The 25,526-nt window shown below is 27.2% G+C and overlaps 1 protein-coding gene across 1 annotated transcript in view; it reads right to left on the reverse strand.

Annotated features, from left to right (window-relative positions):
• Nucleotides 1-17,061, reverse strand: part of LOC129965402 (1-phosphatidylinositol 4,5-bisphosphate phosphodiesterase epsilon-1-like) — a 365,955-nt gene extending 348,894 nt beyond the window's left edge. The window contains exon 1 of the mRNA XM_056079248.1: nucleotides 16,967-17,061. The gene's annotated coding sequence lies outside the window, so the exon portion shown is untranslated. The remainder of the gene's footprint in view (nucleotides 1-16,966) is intronic.
• Between the last annotated feature and the right edge of the window lie 8,465 nt (nucleotides 17,062-25,526).

A 25,526-nucleotide genomic window follows, 5' to 3' on the forward strand; every position in this document is an offset into this window, starting at 1 on the left:
AATTCTAATTATTTTTTTAAATTCATTTAGATTTAGATATATTTTATATGTTTTACATTTTATATTCATAAGCAATTTATATTTATAATTATTTTTATGTATAATTTTATATTTATATTTTATGTATATCTTATATTTTATATATATTTTAATTTTATATATTGTGAAATTCTTACAGAAGTATTTTCTCAAAAATGCTTCTTGTCAAATGTTTAAAAATCAATTTTAAAGTTAAACAGCAGATGCAAATTTCTATGGAGTATTCTGGAATGACTATAAATTGTACATAAAATGATATAAAATAATATTAATAAGTAAACAAATATGGATTTTTACCTTTTATCTTTACAAAAAAAGTTAGAATTCCTGTATCCGCATTTTATTATCTGAATCCAAAAAGTAGATTTCTCTTTCTTTGCAATTTATCATTTTCTCCATTCCAAAACACACACATTGAATAATTCACACTTGTTGTATCATATGCGGATTGATACCAAAATAAGCAAAATAAACCTTTTCCCCAAATTATAATACATTTTATCATTTTTCATTTATAAAACGTAAAAAATTGTAATAAAAGTATTAAGATGGAATCAGTTAATCTCTTTTTGTACGTTTGAAAGATAAACCATTAAATCATATCCATAATACATGCTTCACAGACTGTACTGACATAAGAGTAGAGTATGTACACTGTACATACTCTTATGCCTGCGCAGTAAATCAAGCGAAATAATCTACTGAATCTACATACTATTAAATATTCTGTTCAGTATTTATCGAAATAATATACGTCTTCTTCGATTTATATACTAGGATGCTATATTCTCTAAATCTCAATCTGCAATTTTAATGAGAAACATTTGGAAATATGACCATCTCGCAATAATTTATCATCTGGAAATATGAAATGATACAAAATTTTATAGAAGTAATTTATATACTTATGATTTTTTTTTATTGATGGAAGAATTGTATGTTATAGTACATGATTTATTACAAACTTAAAATGAAAAATATAAAGATATAACAAAAGTAATAATATTTTCAGCTTCATTTGAACAGATTTATATACAATGAGGGCAAATATCAAACAGTTAAATGAGTTTTGACCCATTGCTATTTTTAGTTCTCCAATTGAAACCGACATTTTCGTTCGCTTGCCCTTATATGACTCTTAAGGTGTATTTACACACTTGAAACTTCGAAAATCGTTCAAAATATCCAATATTTTTTATTACTTAATAATGTTCTCTGATATGTCAATTCGAAATATTTCTCGAGTTATAATTATTTTTTTTTGAGGTGCTTTCATTAAAAACTCTAGTTTCGGTGTTTTTAAAACTCATTTTATGAAGAATGATATTTTTCCACTATGTTGCTTCATTCAAACAATCATAACTCAACAAGAAATTAGCCAAATGCATTTATTTATACATCAAAATAATCTGTATAAAATAGCGGATGTTTTGTGCTTCCATCAAAGTTATATTTATAGAAATAAATTTTTAATAGCTGTTTAAAAGTTAAAATGACAGAAAAAATCTCGCTTTTTCTATTCATCGTTGATGAAAAAATTGTTTAAAGAGAACTATATATTTTTGTAACTTGATTGAGGCAGACAACATGAAGACTAATATTAGGCATCATTTCCAACTAGAATTGTGTGTCTGTACAAATTAGAATTTAAGATATCATGTTTCGAAAAATATGCTAATTAGCTCATTAAATATTATTTAATTAATTAATAATTAGTGTAATATGGTTTTTGCTCACTGAAATGAGTTTAAACATATATTAATAACCTACTGCGAAAAACTGGATTTTTAAAGTTAAAATTTTAAAAAAAATCTTCAAGTGTGTACGTACACCTTAATAAAAATTGCAATATTCTTTATTTTTGAAATCAAACTGGTTTTGATCTCCTTTTCCAACTCTAACCATTTTTTATTGCATCAAATTAGTTAAACCTTTTTTCTTTTCTTTTTTTTCCATTTCTGTTAAATTATGTTTTGGTTCTCAACACTATTTTTTATTTTTATTCTCTGTAAAACTCGTTTATTAGCGAGCAAATGATGCTAACAGTAAAGCAAACATTTGGGCTTCAAAGAAAAATTGCATTAGCGCATATTTTAAATTTCCCCGCTGAAACTATTTTTGCCTCCATCGCTCTCGCTTTAACTTTTCTGTTTTACTAAATCTTTTCAGTTAAGGAATTTTTATTTTTCTAAAATATTTTATGCCCTCTGAAAAATTTTTTGCCATTTATATTTTCTATAATGCTGGTATCTTAGAAATAATACGGCACTTGCAATAAAGTAAGGTTGAATACTTTATAGGAAATTGTAAAGCAATGTATTTTACAAAATTTTGAAATTAACAAAATGGAGGCTTACATCTTCAGAATTTTAGAACTGTGATTGCCCAAGATGAAAGTTACAAAATGTCGCTTTTCTTCAGAAAACCATTTTAGAGGGTAATTAATGATTTCCGAATTGAAAATCAATCCCAATCATTTTTCAATGACGATGGAATTTTTTATTTGATGTCTCTATTCCATTACCTATTAAATTGGAATTTTTTTTACGAGAGTTTGTTTTCGGTATTTGGTATGAAACATGTGTTTTTATTTCTTGTTTGAAAGAAAAGCAGGATGTTAATCTTATTCATATTTATCTGTAATTTTTCTTCTCATTATTAATACATTAAATTCATTTCTTCTGTCCCAGTCTGAATACAATGAATTATATGATCTGTAAAAAAAAAGAATTCGAGGATTTTAAATAACTCCTTAATTCTGTCATCCATAATTACTACTTGCCATACCACACCAATGGAGTGGAGATCCTCCATTCCCTTTCACAACATTCGTCCATTCATTTTGAGTAGTCATTTACGAGTGCTGTACTCCAACACCCTGCGTAAACACCTTGTTCTACTTCCCCACCCCCATTTAGTGAGCGCCTGTTCCAAATGTCATAAAAAAGATTAACAGGAAGGATATCCAGTATACCAATTCTGACCCGTTTCCTCGTTGCTCAAAAGATATAGTATTGTCTTGACTACTATGATCACAAATTTCCAGTTTGTGAGTATCTTTGAAAATATATCCTCTAATTATACATGGCCTCCTATGTATTTTCAATTATTAGAATATTCCTGGAAATTACTCAAAGCCTGACTAAGGCAGGGACATACGGGGAAGTTTCTCCGAGCCCCCACAACATCGTTAATAAAATCAAATTGTTAAAAAAGTCTTTACATTTTTTAATTATAAATTTAATAGCATTTTTGTCAAATTTCGGCTCTTCAGATGTGCTATTTCCTTTTAATGATGGACATAGAATCGTCAGAAAATCAATAAAATGGACAGAACGATATTTCGTCTGATCATTGGAGGGGGGGGGACTTTATATTCATTTTATGTTCTAGTTAATTTTCTTGTTATATATCTATAAGGAGAAAAAAATTAAATACATCCATAAAGTTCGGTTCTTTATTACTGAAGTAGGGAGGGGGGAGGCAAAGAAGTTTTTGCCCCCGGACCCAATTAGGCTAAGTCGGGCCCTGGAATTACTTATTGAGCTAATAAGTCTAGCTGTCAAGTTTTAGATGCCTCTTCCTTTATTCCAAAATTTCGATTTTTTTAACAACTTTGAGAATCGAAGAAAGTTCCAAGACCCCAAAGTCGAATCTAGAGAGTTAAAATTAGTTATAGAAGAAGTTAAGACCCCAACAGGTTCAAATTGAAATGTAACCATACACAACATAATTATATGCAGAATAAGCGCATGTTTTATAATTTTTAAAAAAACAATGAAATGTTTGGAAATAACCCTTTTTATTTAAGTTTACTTACTGTTTAATCCTATCTAACCTGACAGAAATAATATATATTTACAAACGTTTCAATTAATTAATCGCCTAACATTTGTATAATTTTATAATATTGATTTTCATTCTAAAAAAACAGAGGAGATTTTAAAAATTGGAAGACTTATTTTTGAAGATTCCTAGAACGATAATAATAGTGTTCATTTTGATATAAAAGGAAATACAACTTAATCACATAATACTATAAAAATGACAATTATTAGATACATATATAATATTCCTGATCTAAATATGTCTCAAAACTTCACTTTCAATAGTTAGAAATAGAGTGTACATATCTCTTGAGAAAATTCCAACTTAAAAATGGAACTATCAGTATGTCTTTAGATAATGTATAATTTTTCCGCCATAATTCATGTTTATGGTAGGATAGAAATCATTAGATGAATATTTGAATCAATTCAAAAACTGAAAAAAATTCCAACAACAGTTTTTATTTTTGGAAATCTCTAAATGCTTGTCTTTCTTTCATTAAGCAAAAAAAATAATGATAATTTAAACATTTAAAATGTGCATTTCATTACAGCTTTATATATTTATTATTTGTGTTTAACATTCTAAGACTAATTTGAAGAGCTATCAGTCCAATTACCATTTTTACCATTGGGACATTTCACTTTTGTATTTCATAAATTTAGCATGTTAATTTAATTAGAATAACATTTATTTTAATTAGAATAAATGGCATAACTTCCCCTTTCTTCCCGTCATTCTAACTGCCATTATTTTGCTATAAATGGAAAAATATATTCTAGACAGACACTGATATTAATATTTTATTATAAATTTATTCACTAATTAAATAATTCGCAGAGGAAATATGTTTTTATATTCGTAATTTTCGTTGGATAAAGTGATTTCTCATAATTTAAACTTGAATTAAATTGAAAATTTAGTCATAAAACTTGAAATATGCGAAATTAATAAAATTCACACTGAATAAAATCGTTTAAATACAATTTTACTACAGAAAGATCCGATTTCGTGGAAATGCATATGTTCATCATAAAAATATGAATGTTGTTGATTTTATGATCGATCGATGGGAATGTTGTATTGTTGTAAAAATCTGAGAAGACTGACAAGAAAACCTATCTTATTCAACAATTCTATATTAAAAAATATTGGAGAGAAATTTATTCTTCTTGTCAATGGATTTTTGGATTTGGTCCGACTAAGTCAGGCCATGGAGATTAGCAACAACAACAACAATATTAAAAACTACGCCATTTTTAATATTTTACTATCCAACCATTCTATTCATGTCAAAATTTGTTATAACGAATTAACATGAGGAACTAAAGATATGAGAAGGTATAAACGAGCATATAAAGACGTAATAACGAACTTTTTTTTTTTTTTTTTTTTGCATCTTATTCCAAATCGCTACACTGATGATATTTAAAAACTATTCCTGGAATGAGCTGTGGATAATACTTAAAAAATAACTCAGGAATTCTTTTGTAAAGAGGGAAAAAAACCTAAAAAAGCATTACTTAAGTATTAGTACTGCAAGGTTTATTTCATGTATAAAAAAGCAACTCTGAAAAATACTTCATAGAGCAGATATTTATTGTAAAAAATATTCTATTGCATAAAAAGTAAAATTTTATGATAGAAATATATAACAGGAATGGATGAAATTTTCTGTGAAAATAATGTAAATGAACACAAAATTTAGAAAATTATTTTAATTTTAATATTTTCAAAGTTTTAGCTTTAAAACTAAAAATATGACTCAAAAAATTATTTATATTTATTAAAATGCATGGACGAATTAGAAACATGCTTCTTTGTATTTTTTCTTTTAAATATTTTAACAATAGCATTACAAAATTTTTAATTTTGTCTTTTTTACATTTTTACATTTATTCTTAACTAACAATTTGAAATCTAAAACAAAAATTTCTAAAGAAATAGAAAGAAACTATAAATAAAAATTTGAAGCGTTCTTGAAGGGCATTTGAATAAGAAACACATAAAAAAATGAATGCAACAGCTTTCAATGAAATTGAATGCTCTGTGACAGTTCTAAACAAAGAAATTTAGAATGAAAATTCCAGATAAATGAAAAGAAAAAAGAAATTAATATTTTAAGATTTTATTTCAGTAACGATTTTTAAAAAGTTAACATTAAACATGTAAATTGCTAAAAGAGTGAAAAGATGAAATATTTTTTAATACCTATAACAGTTAATTGCACGGTTTTTCTCTATACTTTATATATGAGAAAGTTAAAAAGGATATGAAATCACAAAAAATGTTTAGTTGTTACATTCATAGTTATTTTTTAGTTGGCTATAACATCATGTATATTCACTTCATTGGCCATTATTAAAAATAATTGAATGGTTTATAGACAAGAACGATGTGGGCTTAAATGGTTGCCAGCAAAAATTCATACATTTAATTATTGAAAATTACAAACTGAGAAATTCTGAAATTAAAATTGAAACAACTTCTTGTAAAAATTGAAACAAAATGAACAAAAATGAAATTGATTTTAAATAAATATAATGATTATGATAAATTAATTGAAGATAATTTTAGAATGAACATCTTTGAATTGAACGAAATGTCAATAATAATAATAATAAATAATACTATAGATAAATGTTTGATTTTGATAAAAAAATTGAATTAAATTTAAATTCTTGTTTGGCGTTTCATTTTTAAAATGTAATTGTAACTTCACAATTTATCTGCCTTATGAAATTACCGAGCCCATGGTTTCAATATAAAATAGTATAGATATTTAAAATTAACATTTAATAAAAATGAAAATCAATAAACGAGTTGATTTCCGTTCGCAATTCATCCGATAGAGAAAACGATAAGATCTGAAAGAACGACCGCGTCTTCCGAGGTGAAATTAGATAAATGAAAAGTGAAGAAAAACTTCTACAGTTTTATCTGGGGAAAATCCATTTTCCCCGTCTTTCTAGCCTACCGCTCTTCTGAATTTTCTTTTTCGTCTGCAACCTCTACTCGCAGCTGGTTTTTAAAAATAACATTTAAACTATTATTTAATAATGTTAGCATGTTAGTGATACGATAGCGTTATCTTTCATTTGTTTCGAAACCACCTGCTCATCAAATTGTTTCCATCGCGTGTTCCGCTTAGAATATTTATGTTAATAATCCACCTGTAATGATAAATTCCATTATATTGCTGCACTTTAATTACATACAGCTCTGTTCAGAATCCTCATTTAAGAATAAATTATTTAGTTTGGGCGTTTTAGATTGTTTCATTATTTGTGGCTTAACTTGTGTTTAAAACTGGATTACTGTTTGTTTATGAGACTAGCATGTTTAAGACTCATTGCTTTCCATTTGTTACTGTCAAATTAACCGGCTTTGTTTTATATGTGAATACTATAACGTTATACTTGCCATTTTTTAGCAAACGAATAAATATATAATAGCAGTTATCAAAAAATTAATAAATCCTTCCTTTTTGAGTAATTTGTCTGTTAATATACAACCTAACGCACGACAATAAAGAGTAAATTACATTCAAATATTTTCTCTCACTTCTATTTGAAGAAATAAATACAATACTACAATAGAGTTTGTTTTACAATATTAAGTCACCATAGGAATTCCAGTTATTTGATCCAGTATTGATTCAATTTATGATGCTCAACTTTCTTGAATCTAGCTTACAGCAGCGGTTGTAGTATGCCCACAATTTTCTCGCATATTATCTAATAATGGTGTTATCCCAGAAAACGAGCTTTTCACCTCTTGAATTTAACATTTTTACTGAATCTATCTTGTGATATATGGAGATATTTTTTTTTCGATTAATCCCTATATTCTGCTAATATTACCGAAAAATTTAATTTGTGTTTTCGATGCTTTTTTCCAAGCAGATTAAAGCAAATTTAACACAGGATTAAGCTTGTAATCACAAAATTGCATGCCAAAGCTATATTTAAGTCATATTGCATTGCCAAAGCTATATTGCATTTTTGAGTTATCACGTATGCATGTTTCTGAAAATACATACTGACAGATGATCAACTTCTTGCTGAATTTGGCTCAAACTTTAATAGGTGTATACACTAAAGACATTAAATTTGTGCCGAATTACATATATCTAGCTCACTTCATTTTGTAATTATCATATTATTTACATTCGAACAGACTGAAAGACAGACTTCCTTTCAACGAATTTTGTTCAAAGGTTTATAGAAATCTTCGAATTTGGTGTCAAGACCGTATGATAAATTTTATTCATCTAGAGCAAAGAATTTATGAATTATCTTTGTTACAGACAGACAGACATAATGTCAAAAATATGTTTTTCATATTCAGGGTGGTTGATAATGCGGTGATTCGTCAAACTCTCGTTTTTTTTTTTTTTATGGTTACAATATATACTTCGTATAAGAAAAATTCAAAGAAATGCTTCCATATGGCAAAGTAATAATATTTTGTTTTGTTTTCTATAATAAATATCCCATATACTTTCAATTGGAGAAAGCACTATTTCAACAATTCTTGTTGCGATCTGTAAGAAGTATTCGATATTTCTTTTCAATAAAGAAAATCTTTAAGGTAGACATACTGAATTGTTCCTTTAAATTTTTGCCTGCTATTTTGTTCCAACAAAAGCATTATCTTTGTAAGCCTAAAATTCAGTTTTATTCCTACTCGAATTAAATGAATTTCTGAAGAGGTTTTTCTTATAAATCCAGTGCAACATAACAAATGAGATTCGGTTTGGGCTCGGCAATTCAAATAATACTCTGATCTTAAAGAATAATACATGAAACTAAAAGATTTACTATTCAAATACGGATTATTACCAAGCATAAATTTTCTAAGGCTCTTTGCTGCAAAAATCGATGAGAAATGCAAGGTAAAAGAACGCATTTCCGATGCGAAACGAAAACTAATGGTTTTTCGCTCCAGATATTTAATAATGTAGTGGTTTTTACTTTTTTCAACCAATCTTATATTCATCATAAAGAAACATTTGTACTTTCTCATTTATAAAAAGAATTTGGTTTTTTAAAAAAAAACAATTCTTAGTTTTCCTGTTTCTTCGCTTTCCTTTTACAAATTAGCTGTCATATAAAGATATTGTTTTTCTTTATTTCGGTATGCAATATTTTCAACTCGAGTAATCCACTAATTTATTTCAAGAAATGTTTTTATAGACTTGTACCTCGATTTTGAAGCCTCGAGTATATAACAATTTTAATTAATTTCATGAAATATTAGGACATATGAAACGAAGATCCGGGTTTTTTGCAAATATTCCTAAGAAATTAATATGCATTATTGAAATACTGTTTTCATTTTCTAGCTTATATTTCCACAAAACGTAATAGATTATTTTTGTTTGATTTTTTATTAAAATGAACCGCAGATTAATATTTCTTTCCAGCGTAAAACCTTCTGGTGATTAATATTGCAAAAACTCTTCAGTCTTGGTAGTTTAATTATTCATTAATGTTAGTTTTCAGTTCCCTGAATGATATTGTAAACGGAGGGAAAATATAAATTGATGATTCATCATCTGTTTTTATCCGAATATTCGCAAAATCCGAAGCAGCTATTCAAAACACACATATTTGTTTTGTGAAAATATAAAAAGTCAGGCATACTAGGGTTAATACAATTAAGACAATCTATTCAATGTCGGATTCCATTCGGTTCGTTTTTCGACGGCGTATTTCAGGGCGATTTTCAATTTTCAAAATTAAATCAATTGGTTCTTTATTGTTTAACTACGCCTATATTTAGAAAACAATTCTTCAGTGGCAGTATCAAGCTAATATTAGATTTATATTGCAAAAGTTGATTTATTCAAAAAAAATCTGAAAATAATTTCTAAGGAATTCAAGATAAAAAAAATAGTTGTTTCCGACCTGAAAAAATAATTGCCAAACCGTTCCACCAGAAAAAAATTCATTTACATTTGCGAAGTGGATGCTTTCTGAGAAAAGAAAGATAAAAGGAACAGAAAAGAATAAGAATAAAATGTGAATAATTCACTTTCTTTTACCCTTACCCTTATCCTGAATGTTTTTATCTGGGTAAGCTAAGAATTCCAATATTGCTTCCAGCAAAAAAATCACGTGGTACTTGTCTTTCTCCGCAGCTGTTTTTATACTCAACTTTACCCGGAAGCTAACTGTGTCAGAGGCAACGAATTTCGAGCTAAGCATAAAAAATGAAGACGCGGGTTGCTGGGATTTGGGAGATATCCTTTCCACCAAATGCATTCGAAAATCACAAAATATTTATCGCCAACCACAGGGCCATGTTGCAGGGCTTTTTTAAAATAATTCCAAAAGGCCAGAAGTTACAAAAAAAATTTTTTAAATTTAAAAATCCAAATTTATTGAAATAAAATCTGAAAAGTAAGTTTTAAATACTTGGAAATGTTCTTGAACAATATAGTGCGTTCTGTGTTTGATTTTATAATATAGATGAAAAAATCATTTAATTTCTAGAATTTTTACTGTTGATTTACTGGGTAAGGGATAGATTTCCGACAAGTTTTACTAGGCTACTGTCCAAGGCCTCTAGACTGTAACAGGATTACAAAAGGATTGATTTAAAAAATGTTATGGAAAAAATGTTATGGTTGCTAAACTGTAAAAAATGTAAAATCTGTGAAATTTACAATATTAGGATAATATTAAACTTTTTATCAAATATGATAGGCCAAGTACCTATCTTTTGTTTTTAGTTCATTCTTGTGTTCATTCTCGGTTTCTGAAACCCTCCGCATTTTTACGCATGCGTCAAGAAAAGTGCATTTCGTAAAAGTAAGGGAGGGTGGAGATATTTACATTTAATAAGGGATAAACTCTTATCATTCATAGAATTCAAGGCGAAGATTATTTGCGGAATTAGGAATTCGGTGGCTTTCTGTGTACCATCCCTAAGTACAATAGTCAAAAAATGCTAGTCTCGGGATTCTGAAACGTAAATTAGCTATTAAATGTTTAAGAACTCTAGATCTATTTAATAATGATGTGCTCAATCGTGGAAGTCGCACCGCCCTGAATAATAAAAAAAATAATATTTTTTAAGAAATGCATCTTTTTTAAATATTACAAAGTAATCTAAATTATATCATTAATGTTTTTTTATTGAGTTAGAAATTAGTTAAAATGCGAATTTTTTTTTTTTAATTTAAAGTTGGGGTTGATAGTGTGTACTACTTAAGGCTGCACATTACATCCGGTATTCTGGCAAGGAACCGATGTTGATCTTAAATCCAGCAAGGGATTGGATCTGATATTGAAAACATAGCTCCATTTTGATGTCAAGAGTACAATCAAACTTGATTTTTTTTTTTTTTTTTTTTTTTTACTTATGGCGTTATTAGTTAACTTTATTCTCATATTTACTAATACTTGCATAGATAGATAATGTAATTCCAATGGATTAACCTCAAAATTTGATATAGATCCTAAATTAAAATACTATATCAAATATTATGCATGTAAGTCATTTTTTAATCATCGTCATATACGCAAACAATGATACTGTTATGATTTAATGGTTGATTTTTTTTACAAAATTTGATAAATTCAGTATAATAAGACCACTTATTATTATCATTTTGTGTACTTTATAATTCTTTAGAATAACGATACTCACAGATAAATAAACATAGATCATCTTTTTTTTTAATTCGGGCAAATTATAAATCAGTAGATTTAAGGAAAACTCGCAATCAAATCGATTGACTCGTGCATAATTTAAAGAAGTTAACTTTTAGTTCGTAGTACGAAATTGCTTTATATTTAATTCATCTGTCTTTATGTCACATTAAAAAAAATTCTTTTAATAATAGCATCATTTAACACCAAAAAATGTTTTATAGCAACCTAAAGCGCGTGCTTATAAAGCAATAAAATTAGCAACGAAAATGATTGTTTTAACGTATATTAATATTTTCAAAATTTATTAAAAACAAAAAATTAAATTGAGTTTTCATTGAAAAACTTTTTTTTTAACTTTAAATTAATTTACAGCTGGTTTTCTGAGCAGATATGTTTTCATTTTTAAAAAAAAATAGCACTATAACTTAAATTTTTAATGATTTTTCTAAAAAATTGTCGCTTTATTGAAATTTAAAAATAATTATTTTATATAGAGTACCTAAACTAAATAATTATATGCCAGATTCAATAACTCAAAATAGGACGGTCTGCTAAGTAGAGAGCATTTTGAACGAGGTTTTGCGATCACATGTTGCAGTTTATAATTAAGATCCATTCTCTTAAAATCATCAATTTAAAAATCGCATTTTTGCCATCGTTTTTCTTTATCCCCTCTTATTTTCCTTGACTTAGAATAATCTACAAAATAATTGTTCTTATTTCATCGTTATGTCAATAATTAATTGAATACAGAAAAATAAATTCAATTGACAAAATGTAGATTACAAGCTCTAAAAATTAATTTTTTCTCCCACTCTTACTGATTCATTTCGCTAAAACTGTAAAAGTGTATTCGTCAGTTACCTTAATATTCATCATCACGAAAAACAGGGTAAAAATTCCTCACAAAAAAGTTATATTCAAATAATGACATTCAATACGATGCAGAATAACCCGCAAACGCGAATTTAACAACCTGTTAGCAAGCATTGATTTTGCAACAAATGCATGCTATAAAGTATATTTACAATAGTTATTTCTTCAAAACTTCCGAATTTCTTTTAGCAACTAACCATTATTTTGGAAAAATATAACTTTATCGTCCACTTGTATTTGAAAAAAACATGCACTTGACATTTCTTTGAATCCAAATGCCATATTTTTTGACTTTGAAAAAAATCCAAAACATTTTTATTGACACAAAGGCGGAATTTACGGGGGAAAGGCTTTATTATGTTTAAAGTATTTTATTTTTTAGTTCCATTCGCTGGTTCTAAAGAATTTGCTTAGAATTGGTGTGTGTTTTTTTCATTTGAAATTGTTCGAATTATGAATAAGTATGCATTTTATTACATAGTACTTAGATGCTCAAAATGGCTTCTACTTCATTTTTATCAAAATAAAGTTGTACAGAAATAATGATGGGGAAAATGCTAAGGAAGTTAGAAGTATGCCGTTTATTTGAGAATGATTAAAAACGCATATTAAAGCAAAATGTAGAGCTTTAAAAATATTTGCATATCAATTATGAATTTTTAAATGAAATGATGATTTTGAGGAACTTTTTTACATTATCTTGATAGAATTCAATTAATGCATGTTACACACTTTAAATAGATTATTTCAACTATCTATCTTATCAATTTGTTAGTAATAAGAAATTTTATCATTTTTTTCATACGTTTTCTTTTTATAAGCCCTGATAATGCTATGTAAATATCTAATGATTTAAAACTTTTCTTATACATGGTTTTTTAGCATGAAAAATTCAGCATAATTATACAAACCACTCTCATTGATAAAAAAAGATATGAAGATAAAGAAATTTTCGTTTACCAAAAACTTGCACTAACATTTAATATTTCTTATGCCATAATAAAATATTTCTAGTTAATTTGGAAGCATAAACTCGGTTTCAAGAAAAGACGGATTCGAAACTTGATTTCACTGTCACATAAATCAGTCTCACTCTTCTAAGAAAATAGAATTCATTCGCTGGAGTAAAAATCTGGAGAGGAATCCTGGTTACGCGAGAATGCCTCGAAGGTTTCAGATCTCCTGGACAAGGCATCAAGTCATTTGTATCCGAACATTAAACCCTTGACCTACCAATTTACTTAATTAGATGACACATCCTATTTGGCATTTTTATTATTATTTTAACTTTTCAATAATAATATAAAGACATTTGAAATATTGAAACGTTTTATTTGATATTTGCATTTTAAATAATTTCATATTTTCGCTTTATTGCACATTTAAAATTGAAAATTCGATGCGCGTTTCAGATTTATCATTGTATGCGAAGAGGTTCAGGAATCTAAGAATAGATGCATAAATAACTAATTTCCTATAATGATTAAGATAATTTCTATTCATGGGAGGTTTTTTTTTTATCCAGGTGACTAACAAATAATTCAAACTTTAAATTAAATCAGTGCTCTTTCTCTTTAAAAAAGTAATATAATTATAGAAATAGAGTGACAAGCTCACATTTTCTACCATTTCAATTACAGTTTATAAAAATTCAAACTGCACAAAAGCATTTTATTGATGTAGCAGTCAAGTTTTCTTGAAGTATGCTTCAGAAAAATCCTTTTTGACATTGTTTGTTAGAAATCGTGATTATCCTTTAAATTAATGATTTAAGTTCTTTTCTATTGATGACTATACTTTTCACTTTATTCTTTTGGCTAAAATGTTAGAATAGCCATAAATGATTGGGTATCCCTAAATAATAAATCGAGACTTTTCTGACGTCTTCTACGTTTTCATCCGTTCCTTCACAAAGATTTCATCCATATGATGTGTTTAGTTTATATCCTCAAATAGCGAAACTTTATTAGAACAATAATAAAGCAGATATGTGAAAAATAGTATGAACCTTTGGTAAAATAGCCATGCTGTATTATCTTAGATCATTATAGTCCCTATCGGCAAATCTGGTAAGCTACATATTTTTCTAATATACAAAAGAGAAACTATCAGCTAAAAGATCTAGTTAATGCGCTGACGATTTTATCAAAAACTCTACAACTAATATTTCTTGGAGTAAAAATTTCCTTACAAAAGTTTAGAAAATATTATATAATTAATTTATTCACAAATTAACCCTTCGCACTCGGATGTCTCCTCTGAGCCTCCATTCAAGATGGGGCATCTTTTTGATGTTTTATTCATTTTTCAATGTTGATCGTTAAAAATACATACAAAGTGATAAAAAGATCTAGAATAATATTTAGGAGAAATTCAATTTAAAAAACTATATTTTTTTAAAGCAATAAAAAAAAATACTTTCATTAGGCGAATAATTATGCATCTAATATTTTTCCGAGTGTAAAGGGTTAAAAGAGAATGGAGCTTCTAATCCGAAAAACCGCAGAATGATTATGTATTAAAACTTGGTTCGTCTGCTTTTATATTATTTTTTAAAATGTTCTTTTAATTATAGCAACAATAGTGTGGGCGCGCACAAAAAAAAATTAATATCGTCGTAATGTACATGTAAATAAATACAGTAACTGAAAAATCTTTAAAAATATATCTTAAAATTATTTATTTAGAAAAAAATTATACGGAAGTAAATAAGTATCACTGATGATTTTAATTTTTATATAATTGTTTTGCTTTTTAAAATAAGAATAATTTTTCCACTGTAAAATGCTTTCAGTACTTTGAGGAAAAATGTAAAAACTCGAATTAATTCTTTTTTAACTATTACTACGTATCAAATTTGGTAATTATAAAGCCTACAACCAGTAGCAGAGTATATTCAGAGATTTTTTTTATGATATTGTTGTAATTTAGAGATGAAGTTCAACTTATAAGCTGCTAACTAAACATGCTTAAAATTATGTTTACTAAGTTTTTCTCATAGGTCAGAGAGCAGAAATAGCTTACATTTCAATCGCATAATTTCCTTCTTTTTAGTAGCATGCATCGGTTTTCAAAAAATAGGTGGACTAATTTATGACTATCTTAAATTGCTTACTATTCAGAATATTATTAATATACAATATTTTATTTTGGTATTCATGTATTAATTTCCTTTTTTTTTTTGTTTTTCCTTTAACTAAATTGTAAGTAAATACTGTTCTATCATTAAGTGAAGCTTCGGTTACTTATTATGTATTTCAAATTTATGATTCTACTATAATTACTCAACTTACAAAATTTACTTAACATCCTAATTCGATGGTATCTTATTAAAGACATATATTACCATAAGAATTAAAATAATAAAAGGGCATTTGTGATATTAAATCATTTTATGTGATTTTTGCATTTTAAATTATTAATACTTTCACTTAATAGCAGATTTAAAATTGAAAATTCATTAATTCGATGCGCTAATCAGAATCGTCACTGTATGCGAAGGAGTTTATCTCCTGATCTGAAGCATTGTTTTTAAAATCATTCCAACAAGCTATTATGCCATTAAGTATATTTTAATTTTAATATTTCATGCAAATATGGAACATGAATTTATAAATGAAAAATTCTTCTTTATTGGAAAAAATTATTTTAATCATCACTAATTTTAATACGTATGCGTATACGTTTAATCATCACTAATTTTAATACGTATTCGTATACGTTTAATCATCACTAATTTTAATACGTATTCGTATACGTTTAATCATCACTAATTTTAATACGTATTCGTATACGTTTAATCATCACTAATTTTAATACGTATTCTTATTTTAGACATTCATTTAGTAAAGTGTAATCGAATAGCAAAGCCGTCACCAAATCAATGCCAGTTCAACGGTTATTCTCCCAGAAAATTGTCTGGCAATCCTCGTGACTTAAGTTTTAGGTTTCGTAGCCCCTTAAATTACTACTATATTTAACTTTTAATTAGATACCAGGTTGGTTTTGGACATTGATTGTTATTCCTATTCATATAAAAATGAAAAGGATACCTGGGATATTAAATTGTATCCAAATGAATTTTAAATTCTTTATTGTTTATCATAAATTCAGTTTCTCGATGCACGTCTTTTTTCTTTGCACTGTAATATATCTCATAAACTTGACACTCTTACGGTTCCCTAACAGAAAGAGATATATGTGGAAAAGTTTTTTAGAAAAAAAAGAGAAAATTCTTTCGTGGAAAACGCTACATCATAATACAGATTATATAATACAGAATCTGTTTGGTGAGAAATAATCAGTTTGTAGGATTTGGTATAAAGTTCAATTTGCTTGCATAAAGGGTTTGACGTGGAAGATCAGAAAAACCTTAATACAGGTAAAATGAATACTGAATATCGGAAAATCAGTTTAGAATTAATAAATAATTTTTTCGAATGAAATCATTAACAAGATATTGAATTATTTAATATTATAAACTAAATTCCATCTCTATGAAATAGAGAAGTAAATCTACCTAATATGACAGAAAAGAATTTTTTTTCGTGTTATCTTACCTGATTTCAGCGTCTGCAGCAAATTCAAGTAGAATTCAGCAACACTCGATTGAAATGGGAGCAAAATAAAGATGATTACTCATGCACGGGGACGAAATAAGATGCACAGACCTATAAAAATGTTTCACAAATTTCAACACATTATGAAAAAAAGACGAACTTCATAATTTAACGCGGTCAAAAAGTATTCAAAATATTTTTGATCATTCAATATCGGAAAAAAAAGTCATCACACAAGAATCAATATTGAATAAAGAAAGGAATTAATTAAATATTACTTGTAATTCATAGGTATGAAGACTGCATCTATGCCTAATATTATTTTTAAAGTTTATGAATCTAAAATTTACTTGTGATGATGAGTGCTATAGCATGCGAAATAAATAATGCCGATTACATTCGATTCAATAATGCAAGCTCTTAGGCAGTCATCTTTTAAATTTAACACTAACATACCTGAATATTCATAGCATCATCAAACAGAAATTTCATAAAAGTCTTCAGGTTTCACATTATTTTTTCGTTCAGTTTGGCAAGAAATTGCCAAAATTGCAATAGAATATATAAATTCAAATGTCATATATGCTTTCTTTGCAGTTACGTTTTGCTACATAAATGAGAGCCGGCGTACTGGCATAGAGGTAACGTGTCTTCCACTTGCCATGGGCATCCTGGCTTCGAGTCCCGGTTCGGGCATGGTTATTCTTTCTCTATGTTCTATCTGTGAGGTGTGTAAATATGCCCCCTGTAAAAATGGGTTGTGCAAACGAATATGACGCATGAAGTAGCTAAGTCGTACTCTTGACCCTAGTTCGCGCTACTCAAAAAACAAGAGATGCTCACTTGGCTTAAATCACTGACAGATAATGTCAGCGGGCTTGTAAAGTCCCATAAGTCACACAACAACATAAATGAGATTATTATATCGTTGTAAAGACTATTTTTAGATTAACATAATCAGCAAATGCAATAAAAGTATAATGAGTTTTTTTTAAGGATTTGTTTTCTTCTTTGTTCTCAATTTTAGATATTTTTCTCCTTTTTCATAATTATGTTTGTTTGTTTGTTTTACTTTCTTTAGTTCATAAATTACATTGAAGCTGAAATATTTAAGATTATATTTTGCAAATTCAACAACTTTTGATATCTTCCATAAGAGATTTTGTAAATTTTTAAATAAAACAATATTTTCTTTATAAGTAGGCAGAAAACTAGAGAAAGATTAAAATATATTTTATTAGTAAAGTCTGTTATTTTTTATCCTTATTATAATTGTTTTACATATTTATTATTTTATGCGAAATATTTAAACCTACATATCAGACTTTTTTGGAAAATGCGTCTTGACACTGTATGTGTTTCGATTAGTGGTCAAAGAAATATTTTTAATGTAACAGTGTTATTTAGCAAAAGATTCGCATCATAAAATTTTCCTTAAAATATCTACTCCATTCATTATGAGATAATAAAATGCTTACTTTTGTATTATTATTATTATAGCTGAATTAAGCAAAACAAGACTTAAAATTTAAAATCATTGACGCAAGAAAATAAAAAGAGTTGAAGGCGACAATTTTAAAGCAAGAACTAACCTGAACTCTTGGAAGGACCCTCTATAATCCCATCAGAAGTCTGGTCGAAATGGTTCTGTTTCATTTTTCTCTCCAACATGGCTTTAAATAGGTTCGAGCATACGTATGATATGAAATACTGCAAATGAGTGAAGTGATAGCCGATCCCTGATCCATCTGTCACCCCTCTCCCCATGAAAAACAACAGGATTAGATTGTTTACATAGTCTCTGCCAGATTAGTGGTTGGGTTGAAAGCTTTAGGTGGCTTCATCTCCAGACCTCAAAAGGATAGATTTCGGCCCATTTAATCCCTATCTGCTGTTGTTTTCGTTTTTCACTTAGCCAATGCACAGTTAGGGTAGGTACTTTAAAGACATCAAATGGCCGGGTTGGTTAGAGCATTCTTGGTCATTTCTGACTAAAGACCTTTATGTTTAGGCAGACTTAGGATAAAAACTTCTGATTCTCTGAATCTGATTTCCTAACTGAAGGTACTTTGTTAAAAAATACTACTTTACTTTTTTTCATGTTTGAGGAAATTTTGATTTTTTTTTTAAATCTTGAAACTTTTAGATGTTACATTTCGAATAATCAAACATTCTTTTATGTCATTTTTATTTTATTTTTAAAATTTATATAGGCTTTTAACGTATCTCTATATTTATATGATATTTTTTCTTAAATGCTAGCTTTTCCGTTTGAGTGCGCTCAAAATTTGTGTACTTTATGATGTTTTTGTTTAATAATGTGTAATGCAATTTAATAATAATATAATATTTTGTTTGCTTTTAATTGTAATTTTTTGTATTCAAATACACCATTGATTTGTTAATACAAATGTTTGATGAAAGAAGAAATATGGAGAAATCTGAGATTTCATAATTAAGTTCTTCTGTCTAGATAAATTCTCAAATTAATTAAATGGGCGTGAATAAAATACTCCAAATACTAACCACCCAGAATGTTTTATCATTACTGCTCAAGTAAAATTTAAAATAATATGATAAAAGTTATGGGGTGATGTGGGTTTATTGTATTTATTAATTGTATTTCATTAAAATTAATAAACATAATCAAATTAATCTTATTAATACTTGACGCCTTTAAATGTTATTAGCATTATGTTGATCAATTTTAATGTATACATTTTATCAAAAAAGAGAAAAAGATGTAAAAGGAATTTTGATTTTTAAATATCTTAAAATTATATATTTTTCTTTTGTAGCATTTACATATACAAGAAAATTAGCTACACATTCTATGCTGAATGCGTCCACTATAAACTGAATGTCCGAGCAACTACGGCAGCGTAATCAGGCATTAAAGTAAGATCACTATAACTCCCATTACGTTGCAACCCCCGAATACACTACTCACAAAGAAAGTAAGACCCGGTATCGGTATGAAGGAAATTCAGCCCTACATCATTTCTATACTCACTGGAGAAGCGATAACCTACTTACTAATTACCTTACCCGAGGTGTCATCTTATTTGGATAATATTTGCATATATCTTTCTGCTTTCAGAAAATTTTAATTTTAGAAATTGGAGATTTAGTATTTTTAATAAATGAAAAATTAATGATAGAAATTCATACAATTTAAATAATTTAATTTTACTTTCGTTAATGAATGAATTTATAATTTCTTATTACTAGTATAAATGCTAGAATTTCATTTAATTTTTAAGTAATTAAAATTTTTTTAAATCCCTTCTATGTGCAGATTTTCACTGTCCGAAGTATATCTCTGCCAAATTTGATAGCTTTAAATCAAATTGCCTGTTCTGTAGCTCGCAAACACACACGAGCAAATATGCGACATATACTTTCATTTCTATTATTAGTAGAAATTCACACATATGAATCTAGAAAAACTAAAAATTTAAGTTAATTCATTTTTATTTTCTTCGAAATAATTTTAATCCTTTTTTTCAACAACTTTGGAATACTTGAAGCATAAGTTATTTTTTTAAGTATATTTTTTAATGGAGTAAATCTCCTCAGTATAATATATTTTACATCTAAGAATTGTGTTCTGTGTATTGAATGATAGATGCCTATTTTCTTAGAAATAACCTTATTTTGCCGAAATAAGAAAAGATTGATAGTAAAAAACCTTCTAAATGAACCACCAAATAACTATCATCCAATCGTTCTATGCTCCCTTTGAGATTTCATTATTAAAGTTTGGAAATTTCAAGAGTTAAAGCTGGTTTGTAAATTCTTAAGAATAACCAGAACCTAGAAAACTTAAAGAGACAAAAAATAAAGATTTTGTTTTCCATTTAAAGTTTGAATACCCACAATCTTTTTCTATATATCCTATTATCTTCCGTAAGACCACATTATCATATATTGCAAACCCGGCGCTTCTATTCAATAAGTTTTTAAAACAATTCCAGAAGTAATGCGTCCTTTTATATTTGTCGTTCTTATCAGTGATAAATTTGAAAATCATCATGCCTTTTCATTGTAATAAGCACGTACGAATACTTGAGATAACAAAAATAAAATTAGCGAAGCAAACGTATTTTGGCGCTCTTTCTTACAATCCAGAAAATAAAAATAAAATTCTAATTTCAAGATCAACTTTTTTTTGTAATATTAATGTTTTTGTTATTTAAATAATAACATCTTGTAATGCCGATATAATTCATGAATTGTTCTTCTTATAAATTAAATATTTACCACTTTCTTAATTTTTCACATTTAAGTTTACCATAAAAATTATACTTCAACAGTATATAAAGTACTATCTCAAAGCTTTAAATGCAGTATAAGCATTATACTGGTATTGCGTGAATGTTGGTATACGCATATATATCTGTTAATATTCGGCGGGAAGCGAAGTAAAGATTAAAGATGCAATTACGGTCTAATTTACAACCACAACCACAAACCTCATCTTCAACAATATCATCTTCAGGGAATGTCAACAAATGATGACAGAAAAATAATTATCTATTTCCTTGTTAAATCTTATCTAAGAATGTCAAATAATGTTAAAAAAACTATTGTATTAATCTTCTAAAAACCAAGATTCAGATCTTTTTTTTCAGTGAATAGTTTTCGCATAGAAAAAATAGAATTTATCTTTAACTGATTTTCAATAATCCTCTTAAAAACTAGTTATCTTAACTTTGTCGAGATTTATTTATGAGCGTGGTTTGATCGATAAAATCACGTGTTTGATTAAATTATGTCACTCTTCCTCTCTGCTCCCCCCCCCCTCCCGTTTCATTTGATTACGTTAATTCCATCCTCGTAATTTAGAACTTCCCCTTCAGCCACGAACAGTCTCATTATGGAAATTGAAGGATCTCGCTTATTGTCTTGTTTTCTGTCACCACTTCTTTGCCGCACGATCGCAAATAAATTGAATTTCTGCAAAAAATTGCCCAAGAAACGCCGAACAATTGAGCAGCTGCTGTCTCGTTCTTCAGAACACCGAATCGTCATCTAATTCTTTTTGTGGAATAATATCTCGAGTGTGAATTGTCCTGAAGCAGTTCTTCTGTCGACTTAATAAGACAGGTGTTAAGTTGGTGTTGACAATTAAAATCTTCTTAACTTAGAGCAGGAAGTTGTTAAATGTATTCATACTAATAAATTATTGCACGTTAATTTTTGTTTTCAAATCAGAACATCCGAATCTTTTAAGGTATAAATTGCAGGAATAATTATTCATGATTAAAAATTTTCGAGAATTAATTTGTAAATAATAACAGTAAATTTTATTATTTTTATTACTGTCATTTTTTATATTTTGTATTAATACAATATTTTTACCGATAACACTTCGAACCTTATGGCAACCTGGAGCTGAAATTAAGAAAGTAGTTTAATTCTAAGTCTTTTATTCTGGGCTAGTATTTTAGAAGCTGAAATATTTAAGTCTTTTTTATACTAAGGTAATACAAACTGTTCATCGTAGTAGGGCCAATATTGTAGGAATCACTAAATCCACCTTTTCAATATTAGGCTGTCATTTCTCATACTGTCCTTATTATTTCATTGTTCTCAATCCTAGGTTCTAGATGTCTCTTAATTACAATAAGATTCATTTTAAATACTGTGATGTTTTCTAAGACGTACTTATGTAAAATTTTTAAAAAATGGCCTGGTTCTATAAAAATTTCGTTAATTTCTTTTATTTAGACACTTTTAAGAACTGTAAAGTGTTTATTTCATTTATTTGTAATAATTTGAATCAATTGTCATAAATAAGATGCAAAAAAAATTACTTATGTTCTTGACATTATAAATCTGAGTTGTTTGATCATTGGATCAGAGGTATAAATCCTGACATTGTTCCAGATCCACTCAGTTTGTGAATTAAACTCTAATTAGATATATTCTTAGTAGTTTATATCTACTAATTTAACTATTACTACCGTTTAGTAGTTGCAAACACTGTATAAAGTATGTAAGGTCCATTATGTATGCGAATTAAACTTCAGTTAGAATTTTTGTCAGTAATTTTTGAGAATTATATCTATTAATATTATTATTATTGCTTTTGAAGCAGCGTGCAGACACTGAAAAAGCTAAACAAAATGTCTATCTGTATTTATCAGTTTCATATTTAACCCTTTAAAGGGCCATTTTTTTCTAGTCATATTATGTTAAAATATTTTTAGGCTTGAAATTAGAATAAGAAAAGGGATTCATTTAACTTATTAGATAAATTTAATTTGATTAATTAATTAATTTGGTTCATTAATAATTAAGTAACAAATTCAAAGCGCATCATTTTGTCTGAAATAAAGAACTGAAGCATCTAAGTTTCTGACTTACTAAAAAAATTTGTCAGAACTTATGCTAACCTACATAATTTCATACAAAGATTGATAAATTTGATGGAAAGCATACTTCCCACGGCCCTAGAAAGGGTTAACATATATAGATTAGTCTTTTTAAGAATATAATAAGCATCTTAATAGAGTGCCATAAATAAAAAAATAAATAAAAATAAAACTTTTTAATCTTTGTGTAGATGCTTGATATTGTGCTTCAAGATATTTTAGCCACGAAATAAAATTTTCTGCTGAATAATACAGAAAATATTGCACAATTTTAGATATACGCTGCACAAAAGATTACCTTTAAAGTTTGAGACTATGTTCTGGAAGAATTTTTTTGAAAATTGTTCTAAAATAGTGATATTTTTGAATTTTTGTATGAAAAAAAGGGAAAAAAAATAAGAAACTAATTCGGAAAGATTGAATAAACCAAAATATACAATTAAGTGGCAAAAGATTTTTAAAAAATTGGAAAAATGACTTTTTTGTTTGCTTTGCTAAAAAGTCGTATAAAGCAAAAATCTTCTAATTTGGAGATTTATCAAATGATTTGATTACAGTTTTGCAGATAACTTATTTTGTTATTTAGTTCCTGAATTAAAAACTAAGTTGTGTTTTAATCCAATTTTAAAATATTAGGTTAAATTAATAAATTGCATGAATTTTTCAATTTTTTTTTCACACTGCAAAGCATTAAAACAAGCATACTATATTACTTACTCTCTAGTTCAGGAACAGCAAAACATATTGAAAAATTATTATATCAAATTTAAAAAAAGCTTTGCATTAAATTTTAATTTATAACATTTTTCGTAAAAAAATTCCAAAGATTAGAATTTGAGAAAATAGCATTTAAAGATGTGGCGTAGCATTAAAACGATGAAAATACAAACATAAAAAAATCAACGTAATTTCTTAAAAATATAGTTATAAACAAATTCAAATGTTTTTATTTAAAAAATTATGTCCAGACATTAAGAATCTTAAATAAAAAATTCTTAATTTCGTAAAAAAAATTTAACGTAGTCACCTATCTAAGAAATATCTCACAGACTATAATGAATTTTTATTTTCTCTTAAACAAATAAACGTAGAAATATTATTTTAAGCGCCAGAAAATTTGACACGCGTCATTTTAATGAATGTCTACATTTCAAATATTTATTCTAATATAAATATATTTACAGTAGGAGAAAAAATACTTTTGAAAGTATGACTAATTGCCTCGGTCTGTCAATGGATGTATAAACACAATTAATTCAAATATGTGACAAATTAGAAAGTACTTGCATTCAAACTGCAAGTTGTCTCTAGTTTTTGAACAATGTTCTATAAAGAGAAGTGTTCTTTCGTAAATATTGATCCATACACGTTTTTCTTAATCCATCAGTAGAACTAAAAATAATAAATTGCTGCATACATTTTTAATATGCATATTGTCATTCTCATTGGATGAATATAATATAGCATTATTAATTATTCCATTTATTTACCTCAACTTTGCTCTTTATATTCTAGAAGAATAATAAGAATATTGTTCATTATACTTGCGTTGCCACATTGAAAATATTAAATGCATTTATTTTTGCTATTATCGAATTTAAAACTAAATATAATTTTTTTAATTACGGAAATAAAAAAAATTAATTAATACTGTTATAAAATGAGTATCGCCGTCTTTTATAATTCCAAATTTATTTAAAAATCGTTTTCCTTGGTTGATATATTCATGAATATTGCTATAAAATATCAAAATTTAAATTTAAAAAAATACTAATTTTAATAATTAATGATCATACTCAAATATTAAAAAAAAACACAGGGTTGTAATACTTGTAAAAATTGCTCATTAGTATTCATCGAATAACAAAACTATTTCTCATTTCAAATGGCATTTCTTAGACATCTTGGAAAAGTTTCTTAAAAGATTATTCATTTTGCATAATATGTACGAGCACATTGTCTGAGATAAATATTTACTAAAAGTCATCTAAGAATCTTACATATATCAATTTTACAAAAATTATATATAAATTTTACATATAGATACAAATTCCCTCAGAAATTAAGAACTCTAATATGAAAACAAAGTATTTTCATTCAAATCGTTTCAGTTCATATTGCCTCATCTGAACCATTTTTCAAGAAATGATTCTTAATATTTGATTGATGAAATAAATATT

The sequence above is a fragment of the Argiope bruennichi genome, chromosome 4 (genome assembly GCF_947563725.1).
Source record: "Argiope bruennichi chromosome 4, qqArgBrue1.1, whole genome shotgun sequence".
NCBI lineage: Eukaryota > Metazoa > Arthropoda > Arachnida > Araneae > Araneidae > Argiope > Argiope bruennichi.